At 44.9% G+C, this 16,097-nt stretch overlaps 1 protein-coding gene across 2 annotated transcripts in view; it reads left to right on the top strand.

Annotated features, from left to right (window-relative positions):
- The first annotated feature begins 205 nt into the window (after positions 1–205).
- The window catches only part of PLS3 (plastin 3), a 355,067-nt gene continuing 339,175 nt past the window's right edge, over positions 206–16,097 (top strand). The window contains exon 1 of one of the 2 annotated variants that reach the window (XM_069212548.1): positions 206–338. The gene's annotated coding sequence lies outside the window, so the exon portion shown is untranslated. Of the gene's footprint in view, positions 405–16,097 lie in introns of both variants that reach the window. The other variant, XM_069212549.1, reaches the window with a different exon arrangement.

The raw sequence follows: 16,097 nt of genomic DNA, 5'->3' as shown, positions 1-16,097 counted from the left end.
TCCGTCTTTCCGATATGTGTCTTTTGCTCGCAGCAAATGCGTGAGGCATAAGAATAAGCCCTGGCCCTCACAAATAAGTACCGGTACTCAGCACCGTAAACAACAAGTACAAATTAAGCACTGTGGCTGCCACTGCTGCGGGTGTGCGGTGCCCTGCCTCGCCCCGCCCCGGGGTGGAGCTCCTCCTCCAGGGGTGTTCAGCCTGCCGGCGACCAATGAGAGCACGCTGGGGCGGGTGTCTGAGGCCCGGCTCTGGCAGCAGCGTGGTGAGGGAAGAGCGACGTGGTAAGAGTGGCTGCTGAGGAACCGGCAGGACCAGGAGAGGGGACGGAGCTCTGGTGAGTGTCGGGGAAGCGGGAAGTGCTGCAGCTGTGCTCGAAGGCGGGCGGTGCTGAGCGGCTGAGGTATCCATTGCATCCCTCGCTGTTGTCCCTGTAACCTCTGTATACTGCAGTCAACTAAGAGGATCCCGGGCAGTTGGAACAGGCATGGGAATCTCACATTTTAGAGGAAGAATACCACCTTTATTGACAAAAATGTTAATGTCACATGTTATATTTGCTTGCCTAGCATCTTGCCCGCTCCAGTTCAGGGAGTCGCTCAGAGTAATGCCTCTTTCCTGGCGTAGGTCCCCCTCTTGGGGTTCGCGATGCAGTGCGGGCTGATGTACCACCGGTCGGCTGTGTCTCCTGGTGTGTGCGTATTGGGGTAATCTCGCCTCTCGCACTGTGCTTCCTTTGGACGCACATCTATCATAAGAGCGAAGTGGACTGCCAATTTACGCGGGGTTAGGTCCAGCTATCGGCTGTGTCAGGGAAATAATTTCTCACGTAGGTTGACCGTTAAAGGTGAACATACCCCTTCTCTGGCTGACCCAGCATTGGTAGGTTGCTCTTAATTAGGGTGAGTGGAGCGGAGGCCCTCGTTGGAGGAGTAATATAGCGCCCATACTCAGTCGTCCTTCTGGGCTCCCTAGCACTATTCAGTCAGTGGGACTTAGCTTTCAGAAAAGTGGATCAGACTATGAAAGTGTGGCGGCCCCTCTCTCGTAAGGAGTGCCCCCCGGGGCTCCATGCAGTCTCAGCCTTCCTTCTCCGGGCGCGCGGGTTCCCTCTCACTGTGCAGCCAGTTTCCCTGAGATGGCTTAAGGCAGTTCGCATTCCTGTCTGTGCCGGCAGACAGTGTTGTTACGAGTATTCAGAGGCTCTTTTACCGCGGCCGAGCCGTGAGATGAATAGTAAGGCGGTGTTTGTGCAGATACCTTCTAACAGGCAGACGGCATTCTCTAGAGGGTGCGCGTGGAAAGGGCTGGGTGTCTCCCGGAGGTGCGGCTGTTAATTAGAGGAACCCTTTAAGGGTGTGTTAAATGAAGGAACTAGGTGTGCGCCCCTGGTGCTTTGTTGCGTGAAAAAACACAGGCGAGTTTGTGTTTTATGGGGACTAAAAAATTAGGCGTGTCCCCTGAAGGGCGGGGCGGCATGATCAGGCGTACCCCAGGAGAGCAGCGCAGATACTAGCTAGAGGTGCTCTGTTGTACTGTCAACAAACCAGGGATCGCATTTGGAAATTAGAGGGGTAGTTGGAACACTGGTGGTGGCCCAGTGGGCCTTTTGTTTGAAGTGAATGTCATTGGACTGGGTGGGGTTCCTGGGTATAGGATTATTATATATTCCCCCCCCCCCCCCCAATTGGTGCTATGCCAGAGGACCGAGTCCATTGCTTATGGATCAGGTTGTAAGAGTTAAAAGGCCAGGGTGCCCTCCGATACTAATTTTCCTCAATGTGTTGTGAATTTTGGTTGCTTTCCTTAGCTTTGCATAGGGATTGGTGAATAAGAGCAGACACTTGTTCGACACACCATCAAGTGACAACATAGAGCCTTACAAGCAGAGAGACAGTTGCTAGAATGTATGCCAATGTCCCAGTTGACTAACCAGTATCTTTAATACCGAGGCCCACCAATGTTTTTTTTTTTCCTGGTGCCTTTTGTGAGCCTCTAACCACGGTGTATCAAACCAATTATGCATGGGCAGAGAGATCCAGCAACCCTCCCCCTGTTGAGCTTTGCATGCACGTTTATTTTTCTAAGTACCCTTTTTATACAGGTTTTGCTATCATTTTATTTTTAAGTATTATAAAAAGGTCATTAGTAGGCCCACACCTGGCATAAAATGCTGCTGTAATTTTTTTGGGGGAATTGTCTATGAAAGTGAAGCCTAGGAGTAGGGGAGTGATATGCTCTTTACAAATTCATTTAACATAAGTCCTACTTACTTGCTTTACATCACTCTTATTTCATGCCAAATGTGTTTACCTTCCATCCTACACCCCTTTTCAGACCCTTCAAGCATTGAAGGAGTTCTGTATGCCGTGGAGTAGAAAATCTCAAGTTGTTATTTCACACATTTTATTTTGCATATTGTGGAAGAACTCTGAGTGCCACGGCATGATACAACTGCAGTTTGAGTACCAGGAAGTCCGGTCAAATGATGAAACTTGTTTTTATATTTGTATATTGTCAGTTGCTGTAAAAGGTGAACGGGTGCCCCTGCAACTTGCTCTGTTATGCTTCCATGGTAAGGTGACTTGGATTATAAGGAGAGATTTCAAGACCTTTTCAGTTTTTGGGGGCACGAGTGATTCCATTAGTTGTAGAGTATGTTTAGACCAGGAAAACAGGCAGCGGGCATCCCCTATACTGCTCTCCTCCTGGAATATTGTGACTTAACTAAAGTTTTTAAAGAAGTGGATTGATTTATCGGAGACTGATGTGTGATCTGAATCAAGAAGTCCCAGAGAAACTATATCCAGAAACTGTCTTCCTCTGATGGTTGGTGCAAGAGGCAAAATGTCTGCGTTCACGGCAGGAGTAATCTCGCATTTTCATTTATCTCGCCTGTAGTTTCAGAAGCCGTAGCCCTGGCGGGAGAGTGCACGACTGTGCAAGGAGTTCAGTTTCAGAAAACACACTCCATGTGCGTCCCCCACAGCCCAGGCTAGAATTGCATCAGCAGTGTTTAGTTTGGACGCCGGCTGTCTGTTTACACATGACTATGTGCTTTCAACTTGTATATTTACTTACCATGTCTACCACACCACAATATACTCATCCAAAAGAATGTTTGAAAGTATACAGTGGGGTATGTGTCTTGTGCTGTCCACCCAGCAAGGCAGACTCTCAGAATGAACGCTAACCGACGACAGATAGCGTTATTTCTTGGACCTTTTTCCTCTTACAGTGTTTCGTTTGTGATTTCTTTTGTAGGGGACCCGGGACTTACCAGGCCGGGCATCTACTGCACATGTACAGAACACGTGTTTGAGATTGCATGCACGTGCTATTTATCTGTAAAGTGATGTTTTTGGGTTACATATGTCTGAGGAGCAAATGGCTCACTTGAGAAGGTGATAGGGTCATGTTTTCAATTGGCCCCTTTAACCAACAGCTCTACACCTGCATGGCTTCCTCTCGTGAACAATGCATCTGATTCACGGTAGGCTTTTGGGAAAGAGTGCGTGGGTGTCACCATCTGTTGAGGCTAAGCCTTCAAGGGGACGTGCCGTGGTGAACCGTCAATGCAGTGTATCTCTTAAGGTTTTTGGTAGCCTTTATGGAGCTTCGCACCGCTCACAATATTGGTAAATCGGGTTGACAAAACGTGTATTTTTTTCATCCCTCTGGAGGGTGCGCTTTCTTTTGTGCCACTCGACAAAAAAACACGCAAAAGCTTTTTTTCTGCTTTTAAAAGTGAGCAGGGAGGGGACTGTAGCAAAGGGGGGAACGACGTAACACGAGGAGGTGATGACTCGAATGCTAAAGCAGCGCGTGGTAGCTGGAGGGAACCAATGCAGCTGCACCACAAGGAAGGGCGGGAGGAACGAACACATAAGCAACAAAGGACGGGCAGTAGTGGAGAGGTAATGGGGAGAAGCACTCGGGTGAGCACAACAGGGAGAGGACAGAGACACAAACACGGGGAGTGAAGTGCACAAAGGAGGCAGCCTGTAAATACGAGTGCTCAATACAAGAGGCCAGTACTGCTTGTGGGAGCAGAGATGGCAGTCCATCAAATTACTGTTAAGTAGTCTTGCATGGGAGGGGCAAGCAAAGTTGACAAGCTGGAGCACAAATAATAAGAAGGCAAATGAGTGACATGTAAAGCCGGCCAATAGTAAGCTGTGGGCAGGTTCCAAGCCCTTCTGTTGTTGGTGAGGTCCAATATACCTTGAAGCAGCACAAGCACTGTCTAGTAGGTTCGACCTAAAAAAAAAAAAAAAAAAAAACAGGTCGAGCCACAGTCATAGAAATAGAACTATATTTTAGAAGTGACTATCACATGATGCAGTGAATGCATTCAAAGATTGGACTACAATACCGGAGTTCCTGAGGCATTTTTATACACACATCAGTTTTTGACACTAGAATGAGGTACTCACTTATCAAGTTGCCGTACACAGGTAAAAACAAATTCTGTGATCAATGTTATATTTTCATATACCTGTATGATACGAGGCAAAGACTGGCTACATGAACCCCGGTCCCCGGTACCTGTGGAGCTGGTTTTGCCATTTTACCTGACCTCTTGCTTACAGATTCCTTCTAGTCCTTTTAAATAATAATAATAATTTTATTTTTCAGTTTTTACTTCTATAACACACGCATACAGTTACCAGTATAGTCTGCATGAAAGAAACAAAATCTGCACCAGATACCACGTTTAAAACTCATTGATTTTTTTCCAACTTTGATGTGTCACTTAGCTAGAAGTTAGTACAGAAGTTAAAAGAAACATTTGTTCACTAGGCATAACATGTTTTAAAATATATTACCTGTCAATGTGAGTTCATAACATTTTTGTTCTGCAGAATCATGGTCTATAAAAATCCATTGCCAACAAGTATTGGCAATGCAAATACGGTTGGCTTATGAAAGTGCCTTTTGACTTGTTGACAAGTATAAGCACTCAGTAAGCCGTCATACATGCTCTCTGTCAGTCATCTTTTTACATGCACATCCATTCATCCATCCACTGACTCATACTTGCATTCACCCTTTGACACAAACTCGGCAACATATACAAGATAAGTTGAAAGAATACAAGTAGAAAAAAGAAAACATGCTGCTGTCTAAACAGCAGGCATATGCTTGCAATAATGAAACTAAACATAGCAGCAGGTGTCCTTCTTGCAGAGTTGCTATACATACTTTATCATTGTTTTAAAGTTCCAGCATGACCAGAAAATGCTGTCATTCACAGGGCCAAAGAGCCAGCGACTGATGTGGACTGAACCGTTACCCCATGCAGTACTCTCTCATGGATGGAACCATAATGTAAATGACACTCAGACTGACCAATGTCAGAAGGCAGCTTACCTTCTATGCACTTATATCCATGTATATTTATATATGGATGTATGTATTTACTTTTTTTTGTTACAAGATTCTGGAAGATTGTAACCCTGTCAGGACTTCAGAAGAGATTCTAGCTAGAATTATTACAGTGTGAATGTTCTACCCTTAGGGTTTGTAAAACACGATAACCAACACCAACATCTTCCCCTTCAAAGGTAATCTGTGATTAAATATAATAAAATACCTACCCTTTAAGCTGTAACACAGATGAAATAACAATCCACTCTTAAATGCCCATTTACTTTAACATATGCTTCCTACAGTTTGTTTGTCAAGTCTACCATTATTACCTCTTCGTCCCCTTCCATGTTCCTCACATTACAAAATGAGGCATTTATGCCTCCACAGACACTTTTCTAAGCCTAAATAAAAATAAAAATATACTTAACACAAATCCCACCTCTCCCTCCTGGTACATTTAGCTTTGGCTTACCTGAAAACAGCCTGTTAGATACCAAGCTTCATTATCATTTGAATTGAGTACCCGAGGTGGGAGGAAGGGATGTAATGATTGTAACAGGGAAGTCTTGACTCGGAGTAATCTGTCAATTATTGTAAAATTTCCATTATAAACAGATCAGACTTATGGTGTCTGAAATATCTTTACCTGGTGAACCAACCTTATAATTGGCTTGTCACTGCAGCCTACGTGGGCCTCCTGTATTGAGTTTATTTTTACTCACAATGCATCAATCGGGCATACAGTCATAAAATTACAGAAGTATACAAAGTTACGACTGAAAAAAAGTAAATACTACCTCTCATAAGAGGGCCAGCAAGGAATCTGACAGTGCAAATCTATACTCACCGAATGTTAGAGGGGGTATCTAGCCCTTAAACCCTTACCTATGACAGTAATCTCTGAGATTGGTTCAGTGCAGAAAAAACTACCTGTAGTCTTTAATTCAGAGTAATACATATCTATCCTTAAATGCCAAATCACATTAACATGTTTTTAATAATCAGTATACCACACCTGCCTCTATCATAGCTTTTTCTTAATATACAATTAAGTCTATATCCTATATCATTGGCTTGTCATCCAAACCAACATAGACCTACTGGTTTGGGCAAAAGCTTTCCCACAAGGCAACCTTTGGGCATAATGCAATAACGTTATAAATATGCATACATCTGCAATTGTCAAACTATTATAAAATCCCTGCAACAGTGCTTGTTCCGGGTTACCCTATTGTAAATCCTCTGCCCTTCTGGGTTGCTAGGAGTAGGTCACAAACACCAAAACCCTTGCCCAGTACTGTAATCTGTGAGATTCTGTGTGCCAAAATACGTGCCTACAGGCTTTAAGATAGTCTAATAACAATCCACCTGTAAAGGCCCGATGCTTTAAACACCTGCTTTTCACAATAAGTAAATCATGCATACTTTCTTTATCAGAACTTTTCATTATAAAAAGATCACACCTAAGGAATCTGACATAACTTTTCAGAGGGAACTAATAAGGCCTCTGCCATTGGTTCAGCACAATATCCAACAGAGGCTACTAAAGTGCATATAAAATGGCAACCATCAAGAATATGTTTATGAAATTACAAATATGTACAGAATTACAGTTGGCAAACCAATATACAAACCCTGTCAGTAGGCCCTAACAAGAATCATCACAGTGAGATTTTTCTACTCCCAAGGATTGTCAGTCAATGACCAACACCGAAATCCACGCATTTGGAGTTAATCTGTTAGATTACATGTAACATATCACTTTTCCACAGCCTGCAACATAGTGCCATGATAATCCTCATATGTTTTTTCAGGAAAAAGACAGTCCTAACCTGTTTGATATAAATGTTCATAATAATCAGACCAGACCTATGGCCTCTGGTATAACTTTTCCCTGCAAACCAGTCAGGCCCACAGATGTTGTCACTGGCTTGTTGCCATTGTGAAGTCCAGGCTACTGTAGTAGGTGTAAGCTTCCTATAAGCAGTCATTATGCATGCAGTCATAATTACCAAAACCCTTGTCTACTACAGTAATCTGTAAGATTGCTTGAAACAAAATACCTCTGTAGGCCTTAATATAGATGAATAACAATCCACCTTTAAATGCCTATATGCTTTAATTATTTACAGTGTCAGCCTACTGCCTCTATTGTAACATTTCATAAGATTGTCTATAGCTTTGATCATTGACTTCCCACCATAACCAGCTCAATCCTTCTGTACGAAGTATGAGTTTAGCCACAAGCCAAAAAGTGCAATAGAAGTTGAAACTCATTCATTTGGCTCAATCAAATACTGTACTCAGGGCAACCAGCATGTGCTGAAGCCTAAGCACCTCTCTCAGTAGTACTCTGAAAGCTTTTTTGTTTCGTTTGTTGATCACTTAAGGGTCATGTGACAACTGCATTGGCGACCAGACGTAATATAGGTCCCAGCAAATTTTCTATGTTGTAATCACCAGTCCTATTGTGCACCCTTACTTCGAAGTGCACTGAGGCCATGGCAAGATGATTAGAAGCATTTTACAAAACAAAGAAGATAATTAGCCACTGTTAGAAATGGGTTTTCTGATTGGTTAGGATATTCACCTAACCCAGGCAGAACTCACCCACTCTAGTCAGGGCAAGGAAGTTATACATCCAAGATAACCCCTGCTCACCCCCTTGGTAGCTTGGCACGAGCAGTCAGGCCTAACCTGGAGGCAATGTGTAAAGCGTTTGCACAATACACGTGACACAATATATACTCCGCAAAGTGAGCACAACACTGAGCTATGTAAAATTCAACTGTACTGCACAAAACATAATTATGGCACACATCACATCTCAGTTATACCCTGCTACCTTAGCAGTTGTCAGAATGTTACACATGTTACTAATACTCTGCAAGAATAAGCAGTAGTCACACACAAACGCATAGGGACTTAGAATTCTGCACCTTAAGCAGTAGTCAGGAATCGCATTAAAGAACCAGTACCCTTATCATGGTATTACCATGAATGCCCATCAGAGGAACATTAGAAAACATATGGCACTTCATAAAAACATATCAGCACGTCATGCCCATCAGAGGAACACCAGCACTTAAGTTACTGCATATATAACACAGGTTAGCACACCAGTCCATAACAACCATATTAGGAACATTATAAAAGTATGTGTCTCTTTAAGAGTACTTATTTTTTTGATGAGGGCACCTTCAGTGCCACGGAGATCAAAGTGGGCCCGGTGCTCCTATGTGCAAAGCGCGGGCCATGTGTTGATCCTGGGGGAGGGGGGTGGCATGCACCCCCTCTAGGTTCTTGTGTGTCGGGGCCCCTCCTGTGCCTGCGCTGACACGATCTGGCCTGCATACCCCCCCCCCCGGTCATGATAGACCCTCCTTGGGGTGGGGGGGAGTAAACTTAACCCCGATGGGGCAACGGAGACCGTGGCCTCGCGGTGCGAGAGGGGCCTCCAATGAGGCTTCCCTCCCCCGATCAGCAAAGCCGGGGGGAAAAGACCAATGGAGGGAGGCTCGGCGGGCGGAGGAACTTCCAATGAGGCTTCCTTCCCCCTGACCGTTAGTCAACTTTGGCGCTGCACCTGTCAGGGGCCGCCGCCTGCACAGCCCCAGCAGCGCAGCGGCTCCCTCACTTACTCTGGTCCATTCCTGGGGACTTCGTCCAAAGGAGGTGTCTGTTGCTTCGCCACTTGTTGTCCCAGGGGCCCTATCAGGAGCACGCTTGCTCCTATCTTCACTTGCCCATGCCCCGGGGGTCCCGGGCAGCGTGGATCGCTCACGCTGGATATGAGCGGTCTGCCCAGGCTGCGTCGGTGATTCTTGATATCGGCAATCACTTTTCATCATGCTACGTCTGAGTTGCGACTGTGAGTTCCTCGCTCACAGCAATGAGTCTACGAGCTCTTAACTGATATAAAGAGGCACACCTCATGCTGGAAGCAAAGACAAGCGCCCCCCCGGACACTAAGTGGCGCCGGGAAGCACTCCTCGTGCTTGCGACAGTTGCAGGGGGTCAGGGGCCACAGCACGCTGCCCGTGGAGACAGAAGAGGGGGGAGCACAGGGCTAGCAGGCCCATACAACAGGCCAGCACAAAGGATGCTGATGGTGGCAGATCTTCATAGTGACCTGGCAGGTCACAGGTCAGCGCAGCAGCAGTCCTGGTGGGATCCATTCAGCACCGTTCTGTGTTCAGGCCCAAGAATAGTTTTTGTCTCCCAGAAATGTCTAAAATGTGGGGAAAAAAACCCTTTACTTATACTCCGTTTACAGTGTGTTTCGCAAAGAGAGGGGAGAGGAGGTTCCACCCAGTTAAAACTGGTTCTGGGAGTGCCCCCTATCTCCTCCAGCACAGGCTCCAAACATCAGTTGGGGGGGGGGGTGGTAAACTACCCTGTTGTGTGAGGCCAGGGCACAGCCTTTACAAATGCAGGTGTGCCCTGCCTCTCCCTTGTCTCAGCCCAGGAAGACTTTTCAGTATGTTGATGCACCCCTGTGATACCTCCACCCTCCCTGTGTACAGACTGTCTGAAACGTATGCACAAACCCCAACTATCACTCTGCCCACACGTGGATTGGAGTCAAGCTGCAAAACACCAGTCATAAGCACAGAAGCGGCATTTCTGTAATGATGATTAAAAAAAAATCCACCTGCACCAGTAAGCAGCCTTTCTCGCTACCATTACAATCATACCAAACATGCGTACGCTACCCCTCATAAATCAGACAATACCCCCTACACATAAGGCAGGGAATTTCCAATGCAATCCTATGAGAAGGCAGCACTCAAAGCAGTGAGAAACCAAATAGGCTGTTTGTCACTACCAGGACAGGCCACATTACTAGGCACATGTCCTGCCTTCGACATACATCGCACCCTGCCCATAGGGCTAGCTAGGGCCTAACTAAGAGGTGACTTATATGTAGTAAAAAGGGGCGTTCTGGACCTGGCAAGTAGATTTAGATGCCAGGTCCCTGTGGCAGAAAACAGCGCATGCAGGCCCTGCGCTAACAGGCCGGAGACAGGTTTGAAAGGCTCCTTCAGTGGATGGTGCAAACAGCACTGCAGGCCCACTGGTAGCACTTAATTTACAGGCTCTGGGTATAGAGATACCACTTTACAAGGGACTTAAAGGTAAATTAACTATGCCAATTAGGTATAAGCCAATCATACCAAGTTTACAAGGGAGCGCACATGCACTTTAGCACTGGTTATCAGTGGTAAAGTGCCCAGAGTCATAACGTCAACCAAAAAGGGTCAGAAAAATAAGGAGGAAAAGGCAAAAAGTTTGGGGAATGACCCTGTAAAAGGTCCAGGTCCAACAGCCTCCATGGACGAAGGTAATGGATTTTACTCACCTGTTGTACCTTGTGTTTATATGCACACTAAGATAGGTTTGATAGTGTGGCCTCCTCAACTATTTAGAGAAACTATCACGTTGTTGTTTCATTACTTTACCAGCATTGGCATTTCTTACACATTTGCAGTTTTGCCGTTTTTCATTTTTTGTGGATCCTTTCTATTTGGCGCACTTTATTATTTAGCAAGAGAACGCCTTTCACTGGTATGCAGTGCAGGGAACAAGGAGTAGATAATCGCTGAAAGCTGATTGGTTAGGATCGTTCTAGCATCTCATGTTTTCGACCCTTGGTACACCATGGAATGTCTTGTTTTGTCTGTACAGCCAGAATGCGGCATTTGTCACATACAGTGTCTCCTGAAGACTGATAGGGAATTTCGCAAGTAGCCTGTGTGCCCTTCGAGGCAAAAGGGAAGGTGACCCTAAAAAAAAAAAAACCTTCCTTTTCAATAGGCCTTTTGTGTTTGGGTTTTCACAATTTCTTATGAACACACAAGTGCGTGAATTTGCTATGGAAGTAATATATAATGTGACGATTGACTTGCACGCACTGTAGGAAGAGGCCCGGACCCTTGGTATGCAGATATATCCATGATTGACAAAAATGAACTGTCTTCGAACTACAAAGAGTTGGTTTGCAAGGGTTTATACAACTGTATGGAAAGCCAGCGAGAAGAATCTATACAACATTTTATAATTTGTATCTCTTGTTTTAAGATGTCTCCTTTAAAGACTGTTATTTGAGTAGGTTTTTTTTTTTCCACTCCCTGCTCATTCGCACCAATGGTCTACTTGTGTATTCGGGTCCCACTTTTAATGAGATGTGTTCATACTGTCTAAAAGCTACACACTAGCTCTGTTCTTTTTGTGGTTTTATGCGGTCACGCCTTCTCCAGTGGTAAGCGCTGATGTCGGTGTGGCACTTGTGCTTTGGTGATAGGCGCACACAGACTGAGCTGCACCTCCCTGGAGGCCACATTTGGCTGAAAAGTGCATAGGGTTACTTGAGATCTCGTGTGGCGAAGACGTGTCGCTCCATTTTAAGGTAGACTGCTTTTACGTAGCGGGCCAAACTGGTTAACATTTCGTTCGTCACTTTCTCTAGTGGTATAGACGAACTAAAACCACTGGAATGGAATGCAGATAAATTCCTGGTAGTTATGAAGTGCGTTGTTTAAGCTTTGCGCTAGTAGACTTGTGAGCAGTAGTAAGTGTATCCAGAGGTTAACGTTAGTTTAGGGCAAACAACTTAAAAAAAAAAAAAAAAAATAGTTCTTAATGTGGCCACTTTGATTTTTTTTTTTTTTTCCTGTTGTTTTTTACTCCAAAATTCCTCCTCATCTGCGTGTTGTTGCCACGCCATCTCCTCCCTCCCACACGCTCTTCCCGTACGGCAGAGGTCCACAGACAGCTCTGAGCTGCAGCTTTGCCCTTGCCAGCACTGATGCCCTTTACCTCACGCCTGTGGAATGTGTGTCCAGACCGGCTTCCTGTCTGCTTCTGTGCCGCTGATGCTAAAGTGGGAGATGTGAATGGTCTCCCAGAACAGATGATTAGGCGTTGTTGAGGCGCGTTTGCCCACACGTTTGTCTTAGGGTGTTTTCGATTTTCGACGACCACAGCTCGCTGGCGCCAGGCCTTATTGGAGGAGCTGGCAGTAGTGTGAGACCGTCTCCAACAAGTCTGCTGTTGGGTGCGTGTCCTGCTGGGCCCTATAGCGCGGAGGAGTTCGGTCTGAAGAGGAGCCCATGATTGGCTTTTCAGTTATTAATGATCCCATATTATTATTATATCAATTAATAGGCCTCGAAACAGCCAAATGCCAGGGCGCTTCCTGGTGCAGGCCTTAATATATATTTTAAAACACCCCTAATTGTTTGCTGGAGGGTATGACACGAACCTACAGGAAAGGAATAGAAAGGCGCGGGAGGGAAAAGAGATGTGTAGTTTTAGTTCAGTCAGTTCATTTCACTGCAAAAAGTGATCTTGAATTACAGGACTAGGTGGCCATGATAAGCCTCCCGTTCTCTAATAAATTTAAGATTTCTGTGTAGCGACTAAGAAAATCCCAGTTGTGCCATGCACACTGAGAACAATTATATATGTCGGTAAGTGGTTCCTTTGACGCCTAGGTCAACGTCACGATAACTGCACTACGGTAGCCATTAAACCTTTACGTGGGTACTGTAAGACCATGGGTTTTATTAGCTCACTTGCATGCAGAGCTTCTCCTGAGCAGACCTCTCTGGTTCGTCTCGTGTCTGTCCTCGTGTGCGTGGCTTCTGTTTTCCCATGCACGTTTCCAAGCTCTGCTTCTTGTCAGCCGCCCTCCTTCTCTCGTAGGCCCCCTCCACTCTCCCTTCTTCAAGTTTCATGTTTATTATTTTTGTCTACACAGCCCCAATGGGGTTACTGAGTCAAGCTTTTGGCTGCAGCGCCTGCGTTTTATCTAAATATAGTTTATTGATACCTGGTTCAAATGCACTCTAGTTTCTGCCCTGTGGTTCCCGTGGAGGATGTTAAAGGCATCATTATCTCTCCATTGGCTCCTCAGTGGAATTGTAAAAAAGCATCTCCTATCAGACCTGCACGGTTCAGTGTATTATGTGATGTAACAAAACCAGACATGATAGAGGTGCACAAAAGGGCCCATTCATAAAGCTTTTCCTGTCGTAATTAGGACGAGCTTTGAACACATCCGGTATATTATATGCCATGCCCCTAGCTGAAGGCACGTGTAAAGCATGCAAGTTGGTGAGGCATACATATGCGTAATTTGATTCGTTGCAAATAACGTGGCGTCTTATATTCGTTAACGTATAGTCTATTCATAAAAAATGTGTTTTCAGCCACGTGCATCGATATGGCTGAGACGTACGTTGTCCAGTAAGGGATGGGAAGTTGGAGACTCTGTACTCTGCCCAGAAGAAAGTAGAAAGGGTAGAGCTACGTAAACAAAATATTTACATTATAGGAAAAGTACTTTAATTTGCCAACTTCCTTCCCATCACCAGTCTTCCCTTTGTTGGCCAGCGTCTTGAAAGCGAGGCACCTGTGAACCACGGGCCCAGTTGTCTCTGCGATGTTCTTTGCCCGTACCAGTCTGGCTCGTGGCACTGCGGTAGCACCATACTTCTATTGTTCAGGTGAGAGTTGATGCCTCTTGTGTACTGGGCAGAGGTGGTGCTAGTGTGTATAGATCACGAGGTGACTTTTGTTATGGTAATCAAAGGGATGTCCCTATACATTCTGGCATTCAGCATGAGGACTGAGGGAAAGCCCACGCTCCTCCTTGAACACATTTAGGTGGGGAAACCCAGGAATTGGTTTTGTGGTAATGCAGGGGTCGACCATGGCCCCATCCTAATGAACTTCTACATACAACCGCTGGTGGATGTAATTGAGGGCACAGACCTTATTGTCCACCAGTGGGTTTACGACACCAAACTTTCTGAAAATGTCCTCACAGGGTGGTATTTTCCTCCTGCGTCAATGTTTTAGTCCTATTCAGGGACAGATGTCTCATTACTTCCTAAAATGAGACTACTCTAAGATATAGATTATTTAAATCACTGCCCTCACAAATCCATTGCGCTTGAGTCTTTGCGCTTCCTCTTGCCCACTTAAATATCTCACCTTTTATCTCTGATGCAGTGAAGTGTCTAAGCTTCACTCTAAAATCGACTCTGCTTCAGAGGCCACACGAGCAGAATGATGCCAGCCTGTTCTTTCTCCCTGCGGCCCAGCCTATGACTTTTGTTCCTTATTCTGTCATGATTGTATGATGAAATGCATTCGTATCTGCTCTTTCTGCCTCTGGGAGGGAGGTTGCCAGGCTCTGGCCAAAAGAAGCATAATGCTGATAACCGGGCTTTGTTTTAAGCTGAAAAAAACGATGAACACCAAACTGCTCTGTAACAGCATCACTAACATGTTTTGTCATTTTATATCCAAGATGGTATGTGTCAAAAGGGAAGGGACTCCAAATACTCTTCAAAACCCCCACCCCAGTAATCACACTGTGGATACTTTTACAGTTCGAAAGTCCTGCCTAACCACAATAGTATGTTTGGCATCATGTATTTGATTGCATTTTTAAAGCCGTAACATCACTTAACAGCAATATTTAAGTAATTGTGAGCATATTTAAACATTGCCAATTTAATAGAATGATTAGGAAAAAAGTGTAGGGGGCCCGATTTTTATTATTTATTAATTTTTATTTCTTTCTTTTCCTACGGCATGTAGGGGCGTTAAAAAGTTTAAAGACCACTGCCTTAGATGCTGCTGTGCCAGCAGATCAGCACAGGCCTTTTTTGCTTTCGTATCGCTGCCTATTAAGGTCTCGCTCTCCAAAACAGTCTGCCAAATTTAGGAAAAGTTGAAAACCGAATCCTTTCAGCTTGCTTTCCGTACACTCTGTTGACTTTATATGTGTTTCTCATGAAACAAATTTGGCTGCCCTATCCTCTATTCCTCAGTTTGACTCTCCTAGTAGTTTTAGATTTTTGCTACATACATCTTTAGCCGTCTATAATCGGGGCGGTTATTTCCAGCACATAACACACGCTTGGAGTGGACTTTGGGACAAACTCTTGCTCATGATTTGATGGCTTTGTTGTTGTTTACTCTCCCGGACCCTTTTGTGTTGCTTCCCTCACCCTTAGCTGATCCATTGCTTGCCCAAGTGGCCTCATCCCTCATTTAAAAAAAATATATATTATTTTGCTCCTCCAGCCTTGCATTCACAGGTGGCCATCTTGAAATGTATTTTGGAGCTTTTTAACATGGTCGCCGCAAGTGCACATGCTTACGCATGCGTGGCTGCCTCCTATTAATGGTTTCTTATTTTAACAAACTCAGTTGTTGATGGCCGCTGCACTTGCATCCTCAGTAGCCATGTTTGAACTGGATTAAGAGACTACAAATCCAAGAGGTCTGCTGTAGATGTGCACACATCCACGGAGGCAAACCTTAAACATATTTGTAATGTTTTAATACATCTTATTCCAAGATGGCCATGGCAGATACTATGCACTCACGGTGTTTAACCTAAAAACACATTGGAAAAGCGAATAGGTCTCGCTACCCACATCTGTTGGCTTTGCCAGTACCTATTTTTCAGGGTTATCTATCTTCTGTGCCATTTTAAAATATGTTATTCACATTTTCGCATGCCTCTTTTGAGTATTGTAACTTTGTGCAGCACTGTGGTATCCTTCGAGGGTCATGCCCGTGCTTTATAAAGAATTGAACAAAATAAAATAGGCTGAAAGCTGCAGCTTGTCAGATCATCGCGTGGCATTAATTGGTATAGTTGAAAGGCTTACTCCTTGGTTTGTGAAGCAGATGGTTTGGA

Source organism: Pleurodeles waltl, chromosome 2_1, assembly GCF_031143425.1.
Source record: "Pleurodeles waltl isolate 20211129_DDA chromosome 2_1, aPleWal1.hap1.20221129, whole genome shotgun sequence".
NCBI lineage: Eukaryota > Metazoa > Chordata > Amphibia > Caudata > Salamandridae > Pleurodeles > Pleurodeles waltl.
This window is presented reverse-complemented; position numbering and strand designations above follow the sequence as displayed.